The sequence below is a fragment of the Peromyscus maniculatus genome, chromosome 4 (assembly GCF_049852395.1).
Source record: "Peromyscus maniculatus bairdii isolate BWxNUB_F1_BW_parent chromosome 4, HU_Pman_BW_mat_3.1, whole genome shotgun sequence".
Lineage (NCBI taxonomy): Eukaryota > Metazoa > Chordata > Mammalia > Rodentia > Cricetidae > Peromyscus > Peromyscus maniculatus.
The window spans coordinates 45649417-45671423 of NC_134855.1; the positions used below are offsets into that span (position 1 = coordinate 45649417).

The 22007-nt window shown below is 39.8% G+C and overlaps 1 protein-coding gene and 1 long non-coding RNA gene across 8 annotated transcripts in view; one reads left to right on the top strand and one right to left on the bottom strand.

The window, feature by feature from the left end:
• The window catches only part of B3galt1 (beta-1,3-galactosyltransferase 1), a 567531-nt gene that overhangs the window by 475847 nt on the left and 69677 nt on the right, over nt 1-22007 (top strand). The window lies entirely within an intron of this gene.
• On the bottom strand, nt 8652-15277 carry LOC143272875 (uncharacterized). Its single transcript, XR_013050498.1, has 3 exons — nt 15206-15277; nt 9773-9911; nt 8652-8935 (listed from the first exon to the last, which is right to left on the bottom strand). It is a non-coding gene; the product is annotated as an uncharacterized LOC143272875 (long non-coding RNA).

Genomic DNA, 22007 nt, shown 5'->3' on the forward strand with positions numbered 1-22007 from the left:
CCTTGGAGAAAATAGCTTCATCTCACAGTGACATCATTGTGTCCTGTCTTGGCCCCCTCCTTGTCAATGCTAGATTATTAACTGTTGGTCTTTTTTTTTTAATGTACTAGCTTCATATTTCAACACTGTACAGTAAAACAAGGATTAATTTACAGTCATCTCCTTGTCTTGTTTGGGCATTCATTTTATTCAAGTTCTCTGGAGGTTCTAGATTAAGAACTATGGATAATTATGCATTCTAAGATAGCTGCATGATGATCGTGTGGCTGCATATGGAGACATCTTCATACTGTTTCATATATGCTGGAATTTCATAAAGAGTTATTTTCTCCTCGTCCCTTTTTCCATCTTAATCTTGTGTGTATTATTTTAATGGACAAGTAGCTACAGTTATAAACAACTAACATCCCCATCATGCTGTGAGCTAGTGCCCTCTGTATTTGCTCTTTCAAGATCTTCTTTGGTTTATCTGTGAACTTTTAGCAAAGAGGACTAACATGGCTCATGGAAGCATTTTTAGTGAGTTGTCATCTTAGAATCACCCTCCTCCAATATGTAAAAGTAGAGGAGATGAAAAGGTCCTGTTTAAGACATGGAAGAGGCCAGAAAAGCCAGGAGGGTAGCAGGTAGCGAGTGTGAGAGGTTTCCTCGTAAGTACTGGAATTTGGCAAGGAAGTCTTCCTCAGAATTGGGCAAACAAAAATCTAACCAATAATTAAATACAAACCGAGGGAGAATAATCCCACCCATGGTTTCTATACCAAATCATCATCATCATGTTATGTTATAATGCTTTTTGTAAGTCCTAGAATGTTTTCTCCTGAAATAAGAATGTCTCACCAGTTCAGAGATCTTACTAATGAACAATGAAAGGCATCAGGAAGAGTGGAAGAGCTCCCAATTGCAGAGAAAAAAAATCAGGAAATCAAACCACCATGTTACTTCATTGGCAAGCTGCAAAATAATCTCCAGAATAAAGTAGCTAGAAGAGGAGCCAATCCGATATTTTGTGGTCCTCTTAAAATTGACTCTTTTGAGAAATGACCTGAAAGGGAACCCATGGTGGTATCTTTTCTGATAAAATTGCTGTTCTCTTAAACAGTTGATAGATATTATGCTGTGTTGTTGAGGCTATATGCACATTTTCTAATTTAGTTCTCATAACACCCCTGTAAAATGAGTGTTACTTTCTCTGCCTAGGGGGCCAGCCTCCAGCAGCACAGGACTCAGAAGGGTGCCTACTATGACTTTTTATCTGAGGGCATTAAGGGAAAAGACATATATACTTTCTCTTGATTTCCTTCTTTATTCTTCTTCTGTATTCTCCATTCTGTGTTCTTTTTTCTACATTCTCTTTTCTTATCTCTATTCAAAAATGTCCCTTCTGTCTCTCTTGATGTTTTCCTTCTCTTTCTAACTCTCTTGATGTTCTCCTCCTAATTCTCTCATCCTTGGTGTGTTCCTTCTAACCCACTTTAACTCTGTCTTTATTCTTTCCCTTACAGCTCATAAAACCCAGCAAAATCTTTCAGGCAATATAAAATTTACAGCGTGGTTACATTCTGTTTTCAAGTGAATGATTGCAATTAATACAAGTAAAAGAGCAGCATGTTTTCCATATCCCTTACATGATTAAACATTTTACATCTTACAGGTGAAAAACCAATTATCCCAAGAACCTACTTACATTCATACCCAGGCAACTTGTTACAGGTTAACAGTATGTAAGCGAGCAAGAGATTCTTTTACTGTCAGGCTGTGTTTTGTGGTTACAAAGAAAGGATCAATCATTGTATTACTTACCTTGAAGGGTAATCTTATAAGTAATCTTAAAGGAATCACAAATCTAAACTTTTATATATGAAAAAGAATCAGTCAGCTCCACTTTAAATCTTTAGGGTACAGAGACCCACTCATCAATAGTTTTTTATCTCAGGAGATTGAGAACAAAAATGGGTATAAGGAATTAATCATCATCTTTGATCACCAACCAATCCTAGCAAGGAAAGTACATCAGCTAGTAATAATTGGGCTGATTTGTTCCTGTTCCCTGACCTTAAAGAGCTCCTCACTCAACTATGTGCCTTTCTAAAACTTTAGATTGTCTTCTTGGGTTTTTCCTCTCAAAGCTATTTTACAAAAACATCTAGTCTAATCTTAAGTTATTTTCAAAGCTTTGTTTCAGCTATGATATACTCCAAAAACTGTAAACACATCTCCCAATATTAAGATTAGAATTTAAACTAGTTTGGCTACTGAGACGCAACTGTTTTTTCTTAATCATTAACCTAAGCCACAGTCTATATGGATCCTCAATAGAAACTCACATGTTATAGCTGTATGACATTTCCTTGTTTTATTTTTTATCATAAAAAGTATTTAAAAATAACATTTTTTATCAATTAGACAGTACAGCTTGGGAAGAAATCACCTTCATAATAATCCACAGGTAAAAAATACCCAGTAGAACAGGATGTTTCCATGAGATAAACACACTGCATTAAGGCAGTGGGGGTCTCCCCACATCCATTCACACCATGCCAGATACCAGAGGAAGATGGCAGGGGCAAACATGTAAGGCACAGCAGAAGAGACACTCTGGAGTCTGTGGTCTTGGGCTGTTGTCTATCTGACGGTCACCCACCAGGGATTTTACTCCTGGTGGGCTGACACCTCAAACTTCAGTTGCTACCTGCTGCTCCTCTGACATGGCCACCGGCATGTTACTTACCTTATGAACATAAGAAATTCAAGCTTAACTTAAATATATGTATCAAGGTCACACTACCAAAATTTTTCTTTTCTTTTCTTTTTCCTTTTATTTTATTTTACAATACCATTCAGTTCTACATATCAGCCACAGATTCCCTTGTTCTTCCCCCTCCTGCCCCCTCCCCTTCCCCCCAACCCACCCCCTATTCCCACCTCCTCCAGGGCAAAGCCTCCCCTGAGGACTGAGATCAACCTGGTAGACTCAGTCCAGGCAGGTCCAGTCCCCTCCTCCCAGACTGAGCCTAGCGTCCCTGCATAAGCCACAGGTTTCAAACGGCCCATGCTCATGGATAGGCAGGACCAACATAGTAAAAATGGAAATTTTGCCAAAAGCAATCCACAGATTCAATGCAATCCCTATCAAAATACCAACACAATTCTTCACAGACCTGGAAAGAATAATACTCAACTTCATATGGAAAAACAAAAAACCCAGGATAGCCAAAAGAATCCTGTACAATAAAACAACTTCTGGAGGCATCACGATCCCTGACTTCAAGTTCTACTATAGAGCTACAGTAATAAAAACAGCTTGGTATTGGCATAAAAACCAACATGTGGACCAATGGAATCGAATTGAAGACCCTGACATTAATCTGCACACCTAGGAACATACAATTTTTGAAAAGAAGCCAAAAGTGTACAATGGAAAAAAGAAAGCATCTTCAACAAATGATGCTGGCATAACTGGATATCAACGTGTAGAAGGCTGCAAATAGATCCATAACTGTCACCGTGCACAAAACTTAAGTCCAAGTGGATCAAGGACCTCAGCATAAATCCAGCTACTCTGAACCTGCTAGAAGAGAAAGTAGGAAGTAGTCTTGAATGCATTGGCATAGGAGATTACTTCCTAAATATAACACCAGTACCAAAATTTTTCTAATGTAGAATTTGAACTCAAGTTTTAGAGTAGAAAGTCCCTGTTTTGAAGAACTGTCATTTATCATCTTACCCTGAATGCTTGGTAGTTTGTGGAAATGCTCTCTGAACCATGTAACCTAAACTTAAAATATGCAGTCAGCTGGTGATGTTTCCAAATTTTAGATATGCAACACAAGGCCTTTGATTAGGTGCATATGTATTTCATTTGCAATTACAAGATTAAAGGTCACTCCAGTTTTATGTTTCCTTATTAACCTCCAAAACATTCTAGCAGTCTCAACTACATGACTTACAAGTATGTTACTCTTCTTGAACCTTTCTAAATATATACGGTGATACTGATTATACATTATTGATACCTGTCAAAAGGTAATTATCACTTAATGGAGCTGTCCAATGATTCTTAATTTCCTCAATGTGGAATTTCCCCAGGCAGAAGAAAATCCTGGTTTAACCCATCAGGCAGAGGATCTAGAGTTTGCTATATCACTGTTATGTGAGCTTCTTCAAGAAGGAACAGAATTCTGTTTGTTGTAGCCTAGCACATGACTCTGGGGAGATAACCAGTAAATGTCTGTGATGTAGATAGATGAACTAATGAATAAATGAATGAATTCAGTGGTCTGTCAGAAAACTATAATACAATACATGATTATGAGGTGGATGAGCTAAATAATTCTTTATTCTTAATTCTTAAAACTTAGTTGTTTTTCTTTAGTTCATAGAGCAATAGTTTACCTACTAGAAATGGAGTTTCATTGGTATTGTGTTTTATATTTAAATTTAAGGGGTTAGAAAGCTGTCCTAGTAGTCAAGAGCATGGGTTGCTCTTCCAGAGGACACAGGTTCAGTTTTAAGCACCCCCCCTTGTGGCCCATAACCCTACATCTGGCTTCTGTGGGCACCACTCACGCATGTGATACAGAGATAGACATCCCTGCAAGCAAACCACTAAAACACATAAAACAAAATAAAAAATATTTTTAAAACATTATATTTGAAGGTAAAATTACAAAGATATACATATATTGAGGAAAACATGGATATCCAGCATAATTTACCTTAATACACTGTGTCACACTCATAGCACATGACTACATCATCATGATTGACACTTTCAGATGCTTTCCTATAACCTAGATCACCTACACAAAAGACTGCTATAAAAGACTCATGAAACCGTCTAAGTCAGAAGCAAAAGATATGCATTAGTTTTAAGACCTCACATAAATACTAATAATTAAAAGTAAGTTAGCTTTAGAAGAGTCAGGCCTGCATATACAATAGTGTAAAGACCCTTCAATTTTACAAGACCTCCAGCTGACATTGTGGAAGTCAGTGACCACAGGATTCTGGCCTCCTACAATCTAGCAGATATCTCACTCCATAGAAGCAACTCATACTCATTGGCAACCCAGTGTTTCTCCTAAAGGCAATGGGAGCCACACACAGCATGGTGTGATCATTTCTCTTTATTTACTTGTCATATGGCTCCAGAGTAAGACTCTGGGAGCTCTCATAACCCAGTCATACTTGCCAAGCTGCTAATCCATACAAGACCAGAGATGGTCCATCCCGAAGTCCAGGCATATGGTTAATGTGCTGATGGACAAGTTAAACTGATAGCTGATGATTCTGAATGCTCACTTCAAAGACCAATAGCTCATACTTCTCCATCCTTATGTATTTGAAAGTGTTGTTCATGCCTAAATGAACAGTTCCTTTTTCATCATCCAATGTGCACTTGTTTGCTTATTGAGCCGTCATGTGGGTGTTAAGCAGGTGATAATGAAATCACTGAGAAAAAAAATTCTGTCTGATTCAAGAATCCCACAGAACAATAAACCAACCATGTGAAAAGCATACTCAGTTCTATAATGATTCTCATTTGAATATTTTCTCAGCATTAGAGTCAATATGTATTTCAGAGCAAAGGGCCCTTACATTTCCCATAGTCTACCCTGCTATGAATCTATAAGTCATATTAAAATAAGAATATTACTGGAAATATGCAAGATTCAAAACACATTTTGATTGCCATTATCATTCCAGGAGTTTTCTCTTTCTGTGTGCTCTTGAGAAACCACTAACCTTTGGATACTTGCCTTTTAACTCCCTGATTTTATTCTTAAACTTGAACTTAAGCTAATGAACTGGGTTTTCTTAATTGCCTTAATAAACTTTTTAAAAATCAAGCCCACTAACAATCAATGGAATGCAAATTAGAGGAGCAATGAGATATTATTATTTGCCTACTAGAGCAGAAGTTCTGTTATTTAAATGATAATGTTAAATGGTGATGAGGTTACCTTTTTAGATAATCACTCCCATGTGCAGCTTGAAATAATTTAAGCCTCTTGGAAAGCCTTAAAGTATTTCTAGCTTTTGATCCATTAATCTAATTTTTAGAACTCTGTGAAAAGGAAGGCAAATATAGATGGAGACAGAGATTTTCAAATAATGAAATGCACTATTATTTGAGAGAAAAATGTTTAGCTACCTAAATGCTCACAATATAAAAATAGTTGAATTGGGGTACATATACATGGTAGTGCATACTTCTTGCAGAGAAAGTTGTGCTAAAAACTAAGGATTTGGGGGCTGGAAAGATGGCTCAGGTGAAAAGATCTTACTGAACTTGCAAAGGACCTACCTGGCTTTGCCTCCCAGCATCCATACCAGGTGGCTCACAACCACCTGTAGCTCCAGTTACCCTAGATCTGTAGCCCTCTTCTGGCCTCTGTTGCCACCTGCATATGCATGGTGCACATAAATACATGCAGATGCACAAAAATAAAGAAAAAGTAGATCTTTAAAAAATAAGAATTCATGATGCTGTTATCTAAAAGTATAAACTCTAGAAAATATGATTTTAATTTACTTGGGTTACTTTTATTTTTGTTTCTGGTTTTTGTTTGTTTGTTTTTCTTTCCTTGTATACCTGTCTGTATGAATTTTTGTATGTCTGTGGACATGTAGCAAGTACATAGGTACATGTGCATGTGAAGGCCTGAAGTTGATGCTGGTAACGATCTTTCATCAATGATCGCTCTTCTAACTTATTCATAAGGAAAGACCTCTCCATCAAACCCATAGCTTGCTTAGCCTGCTTGCTCTAGGGATCCTCTGTCCTTGCCCTTCATGGCTGGAATTACAGTCATGCCGTTATGCTCAAAAGCTTTTATCACTGAGAAATCTCCCCAAGCCCTGTGTTAATTATTTTGAAACAGAGTGTCATGTAGCACAGGATGGCATTAATTTTGCTATGTAATCTAGGATGACCTTGAACTCCTGATATTCATGCCTCCTATTTCCAAGTGCCAGCATTACAAGCCTGGGCCACATACCATGTTCTAGTGTATATTTGAGAGTACATGCACATACAGAGAAACTTAGATAGGAATCTCCATACTCAAATAAATGAAGAAGTAAGATTATATATATTAACCATCTCTATACTACTGACAACATGACCAGATTTTTTTTATTTAAATGAAAGGATAATGGGAAACACACTTTCCTTAGATTCATAATTCCACTCTAGTCATTGTCAAAAGAACCAAAAGAGATAGTCAATGGTCTTTACGCTCCATGGGTCTGTCACTCAGTGTAGAGAACAGAATACAAAAAAAGCATCAGACAATTATTAGTTAACTATGAAAATGGGTTGTCACGAACACATACTGGCATCTAGAATGATTCATCTTCTTTGAATCTGAGACCTTCACTGAGACTTCTCTGACAACCATGTTCACCAGCAGTTCCTCCAGGTTTCCACGCTGTCTTTCTGTCTTTGAGCACATATGTAATCCACATGCCTTGACATGCATAAGTGAATGGGGAATAGGAAGCATGTGTGGCAGTGGTCTGTGGTGGAACTTACACACCATGTTACCCCAAAAATCTCTCTGCAATGATTAATAAGGTACAGAGGGTTACAAGGCCCTTTTCCACATCCCAATTCTACCACGTACCATGATTCTTAAATTGTGGTACTGAGCCTGTTAACTCTTCTCTCAAGTATGAATGACAGAACTGATGCTCTGGGGCTTTCCTGACAGCAAATCAGAGAAGATGAATGAATGCGACTGAGTGTAGTGTTGGCCCAGAACTGACACTTGAAAAGTTTACTTGAAATTGGATTCAGAGCCTAGACGTGGATGGACCAGAAGTGGACAGGATGAAGACTCCACTTTGACATGTTCTCTGACATAAGTGTCACAAGAAGTTATTTTCATCTCTACCCTGTCTTAGGTTCCTGGTCTATGAAATGGGATACTGTGTAATGGTAATTTCTTCTTCTCAATGTCTGAGGGACTATGGTGGCAGAGATCACTTAAGTAATAGGAGAAATGGGACTGACATTTAGAAAGCATTCTAAGTACCTTTTAGAGCTGTTCACTCTGAGTTTGGGGTTTCTTTTTGTTTTTTTCTGGATTGGGGGGGGAGGGTTGGAAGGAAAACATTCATATAAAACCCCATGAAAGTGTTGCTCTCCACTTCCATGAGTCATTCCTCCTACTTGTGTGGATACTAACTGGGGCTTGGTTTTATAATATCAGAATAAACAAGGAACATCCAAATCCCAGGCTAGTCATAAACCATACCAAATACATCACGAGGGACTATTAGGAAAATAGAATAAGAGACAAAGTCACTAGTCAACTTGTCTGAGAATCAAGAAGGTAACATAGCTAGGTATGAGGCTCAGCAGTAGAGCACTTGCCTAGCAGGCATCGGGCCCTGGGTTCAATCCCCGGGACTATGAGAGAAAAATAAGACATTAGAATCAACTCAAAAATAAAAATATACAGTCCCATTATTTAATAGAGTTTCAGAAGAACAGAATTTCTTGTGGGACTTTTATAATAACAAAATCATAAAATGAACATATGACTGTATATGTAATCTGGAAATGGAATTGTATGGAACTTACAGATTATGAGTGATCAGTATAAATAATCACAGTAAACAAAATATATTTGATTGCAAAACCTTTTATTATGATAGCATTCTTATGAAATAGGACATTGACAGAAAAACCAATCATTTCTCAACTATAAACAATGTACCATGTCTTTATCCTATGTCTAAACAGCTTAATGTCACTAATTGCTAAGTATAGTTCTTGGCATCAAGTAACTAGTTCCAGTGCAGATCCAAGGCAGCGGTTCTCAGACAGATCATCCAGGGATTGGTGCCATATCCTTGCATGTAGTGACTATCCAGGGAGTTGCCACTGAAGTCACATTGACTTTTGGTGGATGGAAATTTTCACCTGGAAGGTAATGAAAGCTTCTAAGGTTTTCATCCTTGAATCTGGCTTGGTTGACTACATTCCCTACTTTGATCTTATGTTCCACCCTGTAGGGTTTAACCTGTATGTTATTTTCTCTTTTCTCTTCCTCTGCTTCTTTCCATCAATGTCCCGAAGCTGATTCTCTTTAGTTTCCCTGCAGCTTGCCTTCTCCCAGCCCTCATATACTTTTCACTTTTCTGACTTGGGATTTTCTGTCATTGGATTAGTTTTAGTCATGCAAATTCAAAGTATTTAAAATTTAAAATTTTTCCCTGCAAGCCAGGCAGTGGTAGTGCACACCTTTAATTCCAGCACTTGGGAGGCAGAGGCAGGCAGATTTCTGTGAGTCTGAGGTCAGCTTGGTCTACAGAGCAAGTTCCAGGACAGCCAGGGCTACACACAGGGAAACCTCATCTCAAAATAAATAAATAAGTAAACAAAAATAAATAAAATTCTTCCCTGTCAATAAATAGATTATGTGGAAGCATAGAGCTTGGTATTATGTGTCCTGGATTCCGGGAGGAGGAAGAGTAGAACCTTCCACTGGCACTTATTAGAAAAGATGTAATATGCATTTGCAGCTATTTTATCCTGGTGTTAGCATTTTGAGAAAAGAGGATACATGAGCAACTTATGTCCTTTGAACGAGCTGAGTCTTATGGTGTTTTTTTAGGCCACATTTTCACATGGGGGGGGGGAAGAAAACTGATTTATGCATAGCAGCCTGAGCAAGTGGTTGTAGGTGGCAAATGCTTCAGCAAGAGATTCTGCAAAGAGTCATAAAAATATTAAAGCAATGCATTTTTCTTAACTCACCAAGTGCTGTGTGGTTGATGAAAAGGGTCTGAAGAGAGAAAGCTAGAGTCTATCAGGTTGAAGTCCTCACTCCCATCTTCTCTTTATGTCCTGATGAAGATGTGACAGGTTTTCCTATGTCGTCCAGCAGTTCCTACAACTTACAATAGTATCACATGCAAGAACATTGGCCACAGACTTGGAAGAAGGCTAGGTCTGCATGGAAGGAACATAGTAAAGAGCTCAAGAACGACTTACCAAACAGCAAGACGTCTTTGCGTCCTTAGTTCCTGTTTTTTCACCCACGCATTGAATGAATGAAATGTCAGACAGGAGTAGAGTATTTAGACTGTGTGCCCAAGGCTTTCAGGGGCTTTTAAAATAGAACACATAGCAGAAGAGAGACTTTTCGTGCCATTTAGAATTACTTGCATGTAGATATAATCTGAATGTAATGAACTGCATGATTGGAAAGAATGACAGGCTCATCAAGACATGGGTGAAAATGTTCAGCGTGGTAAATATTTGTAAGGCCAATGGATTTCGTAAGTTGCCTGCTGTAATAGATGATATTTATTCCCATTTTGGAATGGCTCTATGTTGCATGAAATATATCCACAAGTAATTTCCTGGTTTTCTGATGAAGTTAGCCATGATCAATAGCCTTTCTTTCATTGTTTCGTTTTTATTGATCACAAACACTTAACTGAGAATGATTGTTGAAATACAAACCGAGACGTGCTTTCTGATGGAGCATTAATTAGAGTGTCTAGTAATTTGTAGACCTTGGTCGTTACATGTGCCAGAGGTTTCTGCAGCTCAGTGATTTAGCAGACAGGGCCAGCTCTGAATGTCTGCTTGTGAAAGCAGCCATCCAAAAGAGCAGTAAGAACTTACGTGCCACACACTGTATTGTTCTCTGTGTGTTGCTCAAATTATAACTGTTATTAATCTCAGCGTAACCATTGGATGATAGTGTAGTGACCATCTGTTCAGAGAAGTGTGGAGAACCAGTAAAAGATTGGTCACATGTGTAGTCCCTTTTACTTACCATCACATATCCTAAGACATTCAACATATTTTACAGTATATTTCAAAACAGCAATTTGAGCATTAGGAAAATTATTTGATTGCTAACTGTCAAGATCTTATTGTACATGTCAAAAACTGCAAATTTAAGAAAGCATAATACAAGAGTTTTGGTTTTCTTTTTCTTTGCTGTGTGACTTCCGTAATATTCTAGAAAGTTCCCCCAAGAAGTTAATTAAGAGTTCAAAGAAGTTTGTGCAGATAGATGTTTATGCTTGAAGGGTGCTTGAATGGCATATACTTATAGAGAACAATGTATAGCACATGATGTTTAAAACAGAGCTTCCAAGATGGTGAGATACTGAACTCTGAGCCTGAGAGTGGTCAGATTCTAGGGTCTATCCATTGCTAGGCATGGCCAGCTTAACCACTGAGCACAAACACACTCTCCTATCATTTCCTCTGTGCAAAAGTGCTGCTTTCAGCTGTCCGCTTGATGACCATGTTGTTTGTGCTAAGTTAGGACCACTAAAGTTGTATGATGGTTTTAATGGAGAGGAAGCAGCCACTATGTTAGCATCTAAGCACAGCTGTCCACTGCACAGCACTCACTTAAGAAGTCAGTTACAACAACCATATTCTGATTTCTTTCTTTCTTTCTTTCCATCCTTCTGTCCTTCCTTCCTTCCTTCATTTTCTTTTCATCTTGTTTGGGGACTGGACCACCAGGCAGGTGGTATGACATGGAACTGTGTTATTGTCTCCAGATCCCCTTATACATTTTTTTTAATCACAAGACAGATTCTTACTAATTTGCCCAGACTAGCCTTGAACTCATCTTGTAGCTCAGATGGGCCTTTTGAACTTGTGATTCTCCTGCCTCAGTTTCCCATGTAGCTGTGATTATAGGAGAGAGCCATCAACTCAGCCCTGCTGGTGTGTCCCTGTGTTCTGATAAATGATATGTGCCCTGTTGATAAAGTTGGGAGCATGGGAGCTCTCTGGATTGTTTCTTCACAGAAACTGCCACCTTTCTGAAGCCCAAGACATCCTTCTTTCTAAGTTTTCTGGTATGGACTCTAAGTTGATTTCAGCTCCGTGTATATTATTATTTCTGACAGATAGGCTTAGTCAGTATGTGAAGTGTCACTCCACAGTCATTGACAGAATACATCAGAGTAACTCACAGAAATTATTATATCCACATATGTGACTCATAGAATTCAAGAATAATAGAAAACAAGATTTTTCAAACAACAACCACAAAAATGAGTCTCAAAGTTGAGGATCTCCTACAGGATATAGCTCTTTTTTCCTGTTAATAGCATGAGGATTGACTCAATATTATGAAACTGTCACATGATGGAAGCAGGTATCCTGTGGCTTTTAGCAAAAATGTGTAAGTTCTATGATAGTTTGGGTTTTATAGAAGTATGGATTATGACTCTGTGGTTTTGTTAGTTTTGCATTTATTTTTAAATTATGTCTTGGAAGAATTAAAGAGTCATGTACTATTGAAAACATGAGCAGGCTAGAGATGTGGCTCAACAGCCCAGAATGTGGGAAGCCCTGAGAATGTGGGAGTTGTCCTAGCACAGCAAGAAAATAAAAAAGAATGTGAAGGCCTAATGTTGATGGATGCTATAAGATAGCTTTGTGATAAACTATGCAGAGTGAAGGAAGCCAAGACACAAGAATATACTCAGGTAGGTACCACAGAAACAGAAATGCTTCCAGTGAAAACATTTTTGAAAGAAGAGCAGAATTGAGAACAACAGCTTCATGTGTATAATGTTTCCTTCAAGGCTGATGGAGATATTCTGGAAGTCAATGATAGTCATGGTTGTATAGAATTGACAGTATATTGACACACTGAATTGTCCAGTTTAAAGCACTTAAGTTTATATCATGTGATTTTTCCTTCAAGTTAAGTATTAACAGCTTTTAAAATACATTGGAAGTCAGAGAAATATGATATTAGATAGAGCTTAGAGCTCAACTAATCCAATGCATGCTTGACTAAAAAAATCCCTTAAGGACGCACAAAAAATTACATAAATAAAAAAGCATAAGGCTTATTGCTGATCTGTGATAAATTAATGACTGAAACATATCCCTCCTAAGGATTTTTAGTATTTTTAGAATTCAGGGCTCTGAAATAGTGTGAAATAGAGTAATTTCTGACCAAGCTTTAGAAGAAGCAAAGAAAAATACTTTAGTTAGTGACTCCTAAGAGATGCAGTGCCCCCTCTTCCCTACAATCTAATGGATGTTTTTATAAGATCTTTCCCAGAGCTGAAAATTTGTCTCCAATCTCTACTTTAATTTGAAGATTACCCATATGGATTCAGTACTCAATTTAACTGAAAGTTGTGTCTGTATACAAAGCTTCATGAACCAAACAAGAAAATAATGATGCCAAGAACCTGGTTATCCTAAAAGATTTAGCCTTAAACTCCAGTAATCCTTTCTTCCTTTCTGGAAGGGAACAGAGCATGATTGGTTTAGTTCTGTCTCTACTCTTTGGGCTGTATGAGGTGTAGGCTGCCTCTTCTCCATGGCTGTAATAAAAGAAGCCAGATGTGAAAGACCAGGAATGACCATTCCAAGTCAGACCTGAAGGCTAAGACTAGAATGGAGAGTCTGATGCTACCCCAAGGCAAGGACCTGCACCAGGGCATTGACAGAGTTCCTGGTTCTAATCAAGAGGCAGGCATGAGTGCACAGCAGCAGAGCAGGCACATAAGGGTCACCAGGGAATTCTGATGAGCATGATTTAGCATCCCCTCAGGGGACTAGGTGGATGTGCATGGATCTCAAGTGGAATAGACATGCAAATTGTGGACATCTCCTAAGTACACATGAAGAACTATCAAACCAGGAACGGAGGCACATCTCTGTAGTTCTGACACCTCATAGGCAGAGTCAGGAGGGTCAGGAATTCAAAGTCAAGCTAGGATATATAGCAAGTTGAGGTCCTGAACAAAAAAAAATGAGAAAAAGGAAGGAATGGAGGAAGGGAGGGAGGGATAGAGAGAAAGAAAGAAAAGAAAGAAAGAAAGAGAGAGAGAGAGAAAGAAAGAGAGAGAGGGAAAGAAGGAAGGAAGGTAAGAGAGAGAGAGAGAGAGAAGGAAGGAAGGAAGGAAGGAAGGAAGGAAGGAAGGAAGGAAGGAAGGAAGGAAGGAAGGAAGGAAAGAAGGAAAGAAAGAGAGAGTAAGTGGAAGAAGAAAGGAGAGAAAGGAGGAAGCGGGCTGGAGAAAGTGAAATACCAGTATTCATCAGATAGATGAGCCCCAACTCATAATTCCTTGGGCCCAGACTTCACATGTTCTATATGATTCCTACTGTAGCTTTTCAAGCAAAATCATCTCCAGAGTTTTCAGTTCAACAGTAGCATAAAGGTATTTTCTCCTTCACATGGATGTAGTATACTTAACTTGATCATTCTATAAGTAAAGAAGGTAATGACATGCCCTTCCTTCTGGAGGGAGTTAAAGCACGCATGTTAAGATTTTCAGCAATTCTTTTTCTAACTATAATTTCTAAAGAACAATAGAATTGTTTTCGAACTCCTCTGAACATTCACAACTGTATTTCCTGTCAATGTTTCTTTGAAAGCTGTTTTTAAAGTCATAAAACCATTTTGTCATTAAAATAGAGATAGTGATAAGACTATATTAAAGAAATACACATTTTAAATTAAATATAAGACATGGCTTCTGACCCTGTGCTTTATTTGGTTACCAGGAAGCTATCGTTCCCAAATATGCGGCCACAGAGGGGTGGGATGGTTAATTCATGGTAGTTTGGCAGAGAAGAAGAAAGCAAGCTGTCTGCTGCAAATTCTCTACTCATGGGGGAATAAGGCAGACAATTTTAAATTGAACGCTTTTGCCTTCCACAATGCTCCTGATTTCATACGGGCCAAGTAAAGTTTGAAACCAAAGCAGAAGTGATTAGGAAGAATGAAGAGCCCATAAAAAAAGAATGCCTTTTTCAATGAGATTTAATCATGGAACTCAACAGGAGTACACGGAGGGAAAAAACGCCAAATGTTTGTGGCGCACCAGGGGATATTTTTCTACTTATCTTCGTGTCAGCTAAAACTGATGATGGTGAGAGGAGATGGTAGAAGCTGAGGGGCCCTGTAATTATTATTTCCTGGAGCCAAGTGAGGTGCAAGATCCATTATAGTCCCTTCCCACCTCTACCTGACGCCTGACTCTGAGTCACTGTGTAATGTTTCCCCCCCCCTCCCCGCAGAGTGGGAGTTATTTTTCTGGAATCTGAAGTGGGAAAAAGTACAGTCATTTCCCACACATTCTTCTACCCTGAAGCTAGCTAGTTGGGAATTTATTTTCTTGTCCCCGACAGAGCTGATATCTTTAAGAGTAAATAATAAGAAGGGGCCAGGTGACTACTTACCACAGAGTAGGAAGGGGAAGGAAATGCTGATCCTGACCATGTCTATTCCCTGGATACAGACAGAGAGAGAGAGAGAGAGAGAGAGAGAGAGAGAGAGAGAGAGAGAGAGAGAGAAACAGAGACAGAGAGAAGAGCCAGAATAGAGGTCAGAGACCATGTGACCTTTTATCTAATCTTGGTTTCAAATGCCAGTTCTTGTGAAATATAACTCAGTGAAGGTGCTAAGGTCATTAAATTTTCTCTTTCTTGAGGAAACCACCCACATTATTTGATTTCAAAGCAGTTTTTCCAGGCCAGTAACCTCTGGCAGAAGCCAGGGCTAATAGCTACACACAGTAGAAATAAACATGGTCATTTGCAGGGGCAACACTGGCAAGATGTAGGGAGGACCCAACAGAGCTGACAGTAAGTGAGCAGGAAGCAGATGGTGCTGAGGAATTTGGAGCTTAGGATACCTGGAGAATTCCAAGCCCTCTTACTTCCAAACCATTTGCCTCTTGACTCTGTGTACTTAATGATCCCACTGTACCAAATCCTGGAATATCAGCCCAAATCCACATAGGATCAGAGTCTCTGTGACCAGTATACTCTGCTGCCTAGGCTGTCTCCTGCCAGGAGACAAATTCTTCTGCATTGCAGTCTTCATGAAATGCTTGGTTGTCTGTAGACAAGATCTAATAAAAGAGGTGGCCCATTACTATTGGAACCATCCCAAGCCATATCACTTTTCTCTGGATAGTATAAACATTCTTAGAGGTTAAGAGAGAGACAACGAGAGGTAGAGAGGGAGGGAGGGAAGGAAGGGAGGGAGGAGAGAGAGAGAGAGAGAGAGAGAGAGAGAGAGAGAGAGAGAGAGAGAGAGAGAGAGGGGCCCAGGTGCCCTCTTCATTAACAGTGACACTGCTAATTAGGATGTTATTTTTAGAGAGCATTCTGGCACCACAAGAGCTCAATAAAGTGATCATGCCCCTTGAGCTAATCATTCCCACCTTGGGGAATTATGGAAAGCAGCAACATTTAAGCCTACTTGAACAAAGATGTTTATAGCCACCCTATTTGTAATCACACACAACTGGAAACAACCCACATGCTCAAACAATTAGAGAGTGATTAAGCAAACTTTAAAACTTCAATATGGAAAAAAAAGTCTGTGGCAATAAAAATGATGAACATTTAGACTATGTAAGTACTCTAAAAGCTCAGGTAAACAATGCAACATTACAAAGGAGGTCACATAATGTCTAAGCACAGTATAAAACTATGTCTTTAACTACAGCAATGCTGGTCCCATTCTTAACAATATGGGGCTGTAATCTGGAGGAGGTTATGTATCCCTAATCTGAAGTGTTTAGAACTAGAAGTGTTTTGGATTTCAGTGATTTGGGAATATTTGCTTACATATAATGATCTTACATAACGAGCTGCATTTGAAAGAGGATCCTAGTCTAAACGTAGAATTCATCTGTCACATGGATAGTTTACTCACACAGACTTAAAATGATTTTATGTATTTCCTGCTTTGACTAGGACCAGCCACAAGAGGTCAAGCATTTATAGAATCCCATTGGCAATCCAAAGGTTTTTGATTTTAGCATATTTTAAATTTTGGATATTTGAATTAGAACCATTCTATCAGAATATATAAATATAAAGACTCCATATTCTTACAATAGCTCGTGTTTTTCCATATAAACTCTAAGCCTGTTTTAAAATATACGCTTAAGGGTATTACAGTGGTATAAAATGTGCTGAAACTATGTGCCTTTCATACTCTGCATGCTCGTTTATGGTATGCTTCTGACATATACCACAGGGTCGATAAGTATTAGTGGCCATGGAGAGGCCAGTGCTCTAGAAGTAAGTACCAATTTTGCCTTCAGTAACATTGACCACGTGCATCAAGATAAACCAGGGTCAAAACTTCTGCAGCCAAGCAGGCAAAAGTGGTATCAGAGCCTGAGAAATGGATGTGAGGAAGAAGCACAAGGCAGAGGCAGAGGGTTAATGGAAAGGGAGCGGTAATTAGAGATACAAAGCAGGGAGAGGATGCCAGTCTCAGAGATTGCAATGGAGAATTGACTCAGAAGCAGGTCCCTTGGAGGGCTCCGTGTGCATCCCCTCCAAAGGGCAGCTTTTATTCATCCTTAGTCCTTGTTGTTAGATTTCACAAATACCTCCTGGAAATAATCCACCTTAGGTTTTTTAGAAAGTTTTATATACCATTCTAATCAGGCCTCGGGGGAGCAAAACCATGTCAATTCTGAAACTCAAAAGAACAGTATCATGTTCAATGGTGGGCAACATGTTACATGGGTCTATGTCCTTATTAATGGTATTTTACTTAGCGATTTACCATTCGAATGAATCACATAGCTGATTGCAGCAAAATACATAAAATCCCTGAATGTCATGCTTCACTGGGCATTTAACAATAGTGAACATCTAGAATTATTCACGTAGGGATATTAAGAGTACAGTCGTCAGTCAACTCTAGCCTCCCTGCTGCTGTGAGGCTTCCCCTTTGAGAAGCAGCATTCATTTGTAGTCAATTGTAGTTCAAGAAGTCAAGTGAGAGAGGGTCTACAGCCCTTTATGAACGCCGACAATGTTGTGTTCACCATTAGGGCTTTTCCACAACTACATTTCCAGTTTTGTATCAGCAAACTTTTAACTGTTCAAATCAGCAAGAGCCATTGATTCGTGGGTGCTGTGTTGAAATCAATCGCCACTGGTCATTTCCGATCACTCCCAACAGTCAGCCTTTCTGGACGACTGCAGCAGGGAAATCAACACAGATATAAATGATGGGCCTGCTTTCTACCCAGATGTGGAGGAGCTGAAATCACAAACGATCTCTTGAACCCAGGTATTTCCTGTAAGTACAGAGTGGTAGAATGAGGGCAATTTTAGGAACTGGGCTTGAGGTCCAATCCTGGGTAGGCTTTTCACTACAAAGAATATCTGGGTCCTCACCTGTAACATAAGAACAATATCACCTATCATGGAACTGCCACAGGGGCCAGACAAAAATGCACAAGAGAAGCTGCAGGTCAGCTTTTATATGACATCATTTGATTCTTTTTAAGAGACTGGGGCTGTGTTAACATGGGTTCATTGTCTGTGCTGGCTGCATGCTATTATCCTTGTTCAGGGCAGACTTAATGATATGACTTCAGGTCACTGACAGAAAACCTTCCTTCTATTTTTTCTTCCTTCTATGTTATAATAAGTACTTTAGTAAGTTAAATGTTAATTTGAAGTAAGGTAAGTAACAGGCAATAATAAATATAACTAAATGCATCCTCATTCCTTTGTCAAGTATATTAACACATAGGGGTACACAGACTACAATGGTTGTTAGGGAAATATCAGAGTTTTGATATTGGGTTACTTCTTTCTTGATGGTATGAATGTATTTCCTGGAATTTCTTCTTCAAAACCTTTTGCCTATTTTCTCAGCAATCACAGTTCTTGTAGATAACCCAGACAAGTATTTAAAGTAAGCAAGGAATAGATTATAGCCATGAGTACAGTTAAAAACATCACGGAGTTTGGAACACTGTGGGCAAAGCCAATTTTCAGGCCCAGAGATGATTCTAAGCTAAGTAGTTCAGCATGGGCCTCAAGCATGATATATGTGATTCTCTCTCTCTCTCTCTCTCTCTCTCTCTCTCTCTCTCTCTCTCTCTCTCTCTCTCTCTGTGTGTGTGTGTGTGTGTGTGTGTGTGCTTAATAACTGACATACACTACTCACTGAGGATCATCACTTTAGATTTTGCCTAGAAATAGGGTAACTTTGGTTGGTGAGTGAACTGGACCACACTGCCCTTGTGGGTCACCTGGAGCACTTGGAGAAAGCCTGTATCGTGTACCAGTACCAGGAAGCAAGTGTACTAATAAGTTCTAAAAACAAACAAGCAACAATAAAGCAGCATCTCTGTTGATAACTAGAGTAACAAACCAGGACACCCAAAATCTTAGTTATCAGTGGGCAGGTTGAATAGAGAAGATCAGAAAAATGGCCCCAAATACTCCTGATAGAGATTGAGCTCTATCAGGTAGATCAAACTGAAAAAGAAACAACCATGTCATTGAATTATATATCTCTTGAAATATTAAGAGATTCAAAGGACTTTTCCTTACTGTCTTGATTCTCCACTCTAGCTTCAAAGCTGGCATATGAGGAACTCAGGTCCCATCACGAACAGGGAGGTGTTCGTCTTTGCATGAGAGCACGTCAGTGTGAGGCAGAGTTAGTTAAGTGACCCATCACCCAGAATGACACAGGGCACATTGCTAAAGGAGGCCAAGCTGGAGCCATCTCCAATGGCTCCATTCATTCTCTTAGAGGCCTCGCTTGAGGGCAGCCCAGGAGCTAGAGAAGGCCCACTGGAGAAAGCACCATGTGTATCAACAATGAGTACTGGGCAGGCGGATCCTGCAGATGTAGGTGGAATAGTGGCAGAGAGCCACTAAAACTGTCAACCTGCCCTTGGGCCAAAGGTCCAAGAACTAATAATATTGGTGCTAGATCACACTTCATCATCCACTCAGGTGAGATCATGCTCTCTTCCTTGCATCTGTCTGTTCCTTCTCACGAGGCAGAGACAGCACAGAGTGGATGCATAGAAAGGGGAGTATGTGAGGAGTAAGTGGGGGGAGGGGGTGATGTCAAAGACACAGCCACCCCTCACCACTGTGTCTGCGGCCTTAGCTGGGATAGAGTGTCTTTAAACTTAGTGAGAAGGTGCAATTTTTATTTAGATGGCACTTGAATTTTCAATAACATCAAATGAGACTTTCTAATGCTGCAGAGCAGGCAGGAAAATCTATAGAATGTACACAAGATAATGTCCAAGGGAGAAGAAGGCTGAACCTGCAGAACAGATCTGGTGCAAAATGTGAGAAAAGTGAGCTCTACTTGGTGACTGAGCTCCAGTGAGTCCAGCCCATTCCATGTGCCTGTGTCTATTTCCTGGGCAGAGAGACAAAGGCTCCCTTGCTACCTCCAGATTCAAAGGGCTCAGACAATTTGAAATGGCATTTGGCCTCTTCAGAAACAAATCTCTCTAGTTCTGTAAGGACTCCTTCAATTTCTTCCAGGCTGAAGGCTTCTCTGACATTTTAAAGATTGGTGCAAGCCATTGTCTCGCATGTCCCATAAGTTATTTAACTCCTAGTCAATCTGGTACACCAGGTGACAGGTCACTGTACCAATTCCCTCTGCATGTGTGTGCCTCTCTCTGTGTGTCTCTGTATGTTTGTGTCTGCATGTCTCTGTGTTTATCACTCTGTCTCGTCTGTCTCCCTGCCTCTCTCTGCCTCTTGTCTGTCTCTGTGTGTGTCTCTGTCTCTCTCTGTCTCTCTAACCCTCTTCCTCACCCTCACCCTCCGGCTCTCTCCTGTCTTTGTACAGCCTTGGCAGAATTATATGGCTTCATGGTGTAATATACTCCTGGTGGTAGTCCTGAGTCCATGATAAAAACAAGAATGTAGATAGGTAGGAACACGTGCCCAGGAGGCAGACTATGGAACTTTAATCTGCCTATGCCACTATCTGATATCATATCATATCAAATACAATATCATATTATATTTATTGTATTTTCCTAACCTCCCTGGCCTTGGTTTTCAGGTAAAAAAAAAAAAAGTCATAATATCGGCTTAATGGATTTGTTTTAAGGACTAGATTCAGTAGTGCCTTTGACATGTTGTCTGGAACCCACATGCTAAATGATGGTGGATGGATAGAGTCCTACCAAATAATGATAGTGAAGTTTACAATTACAGCAATCCGTATTAAAAGGAGACTGCCAGAGCAAACTGATACATTCACTGTTGGGTTGCAAAGGTTTTTACACCAACACAAAAGGGCACTTGGTTTCCTTTGCACACACTGGGGAAGAGGACTTTGCCAGTAAGTCCCTCCAGTTTTCCCTTCCTCTCTGCTTCTCTGTCTACCTCCACCCCCAAAGCTCTCAGCTCCATTGTGATCAACAACCTCTTTGCACCCTGTGGTCATTAGCTGTAAAGTATAGACCCAGACCCCTTAAGACCATGTATTGGTGAAATTATTAAGGCCATTCCACATAGTTAAAAGGATATTTATTTAATGCCGTAAATTACAAATTAAGGGATAGGTAGGTCACGGGGTCTGGGGAAGGTGTATCGCAGTCCAGCGGTGTTCTCTGGAGCTCTGTTTGGTCCACCTCCACCGTTCAGGGTCCCAGAACAGAGAGAGCGCTGGCCCATCCCGATCTTGGGTCTCCAGGCGCCTCCCCTGGCCCCACCTCATAGGCGTGACAGTTGCCAGAGTCTCAATGGGGGTTGGAACTTCCAGATCAAAGCTGGAATGGCTACCCACTACAACCATGTCATCTGGCTTGAATAAATCAGAACAGGGTTGAAGAAGGCAGATGCATTACACGTCCACAAGATCCCTTTATTTTCTGTACAACGCACAAGGACAGACAGGGGGCTCAAAGACAGACAAATGCTTTGAACTTCTCTAGGGAAAAGCAGCAACTAAAGAAACTGGTGAAGCCGAGAGACTCTTTCAACTCTGTGTTTTATTTGGTACCCCCTAATCTGAGAAAATTCTACGGGTTATTCATCATCTCACTGGCAGGTCCCAGTCACACTCTGTGGCTGGTCTTGATGAGCTTAGATCAGGTGTGGCTCCCCCTCTTCTTGCAAAGAACATGCCCCGCCCCCTTGAGAACTCCATTCCCCCCAGAGAGGGTCTCAACAGCCTTGCTACCTTTCTTTCAGTATGGAGTCCTCTCCAATGCTGCCAACTAGG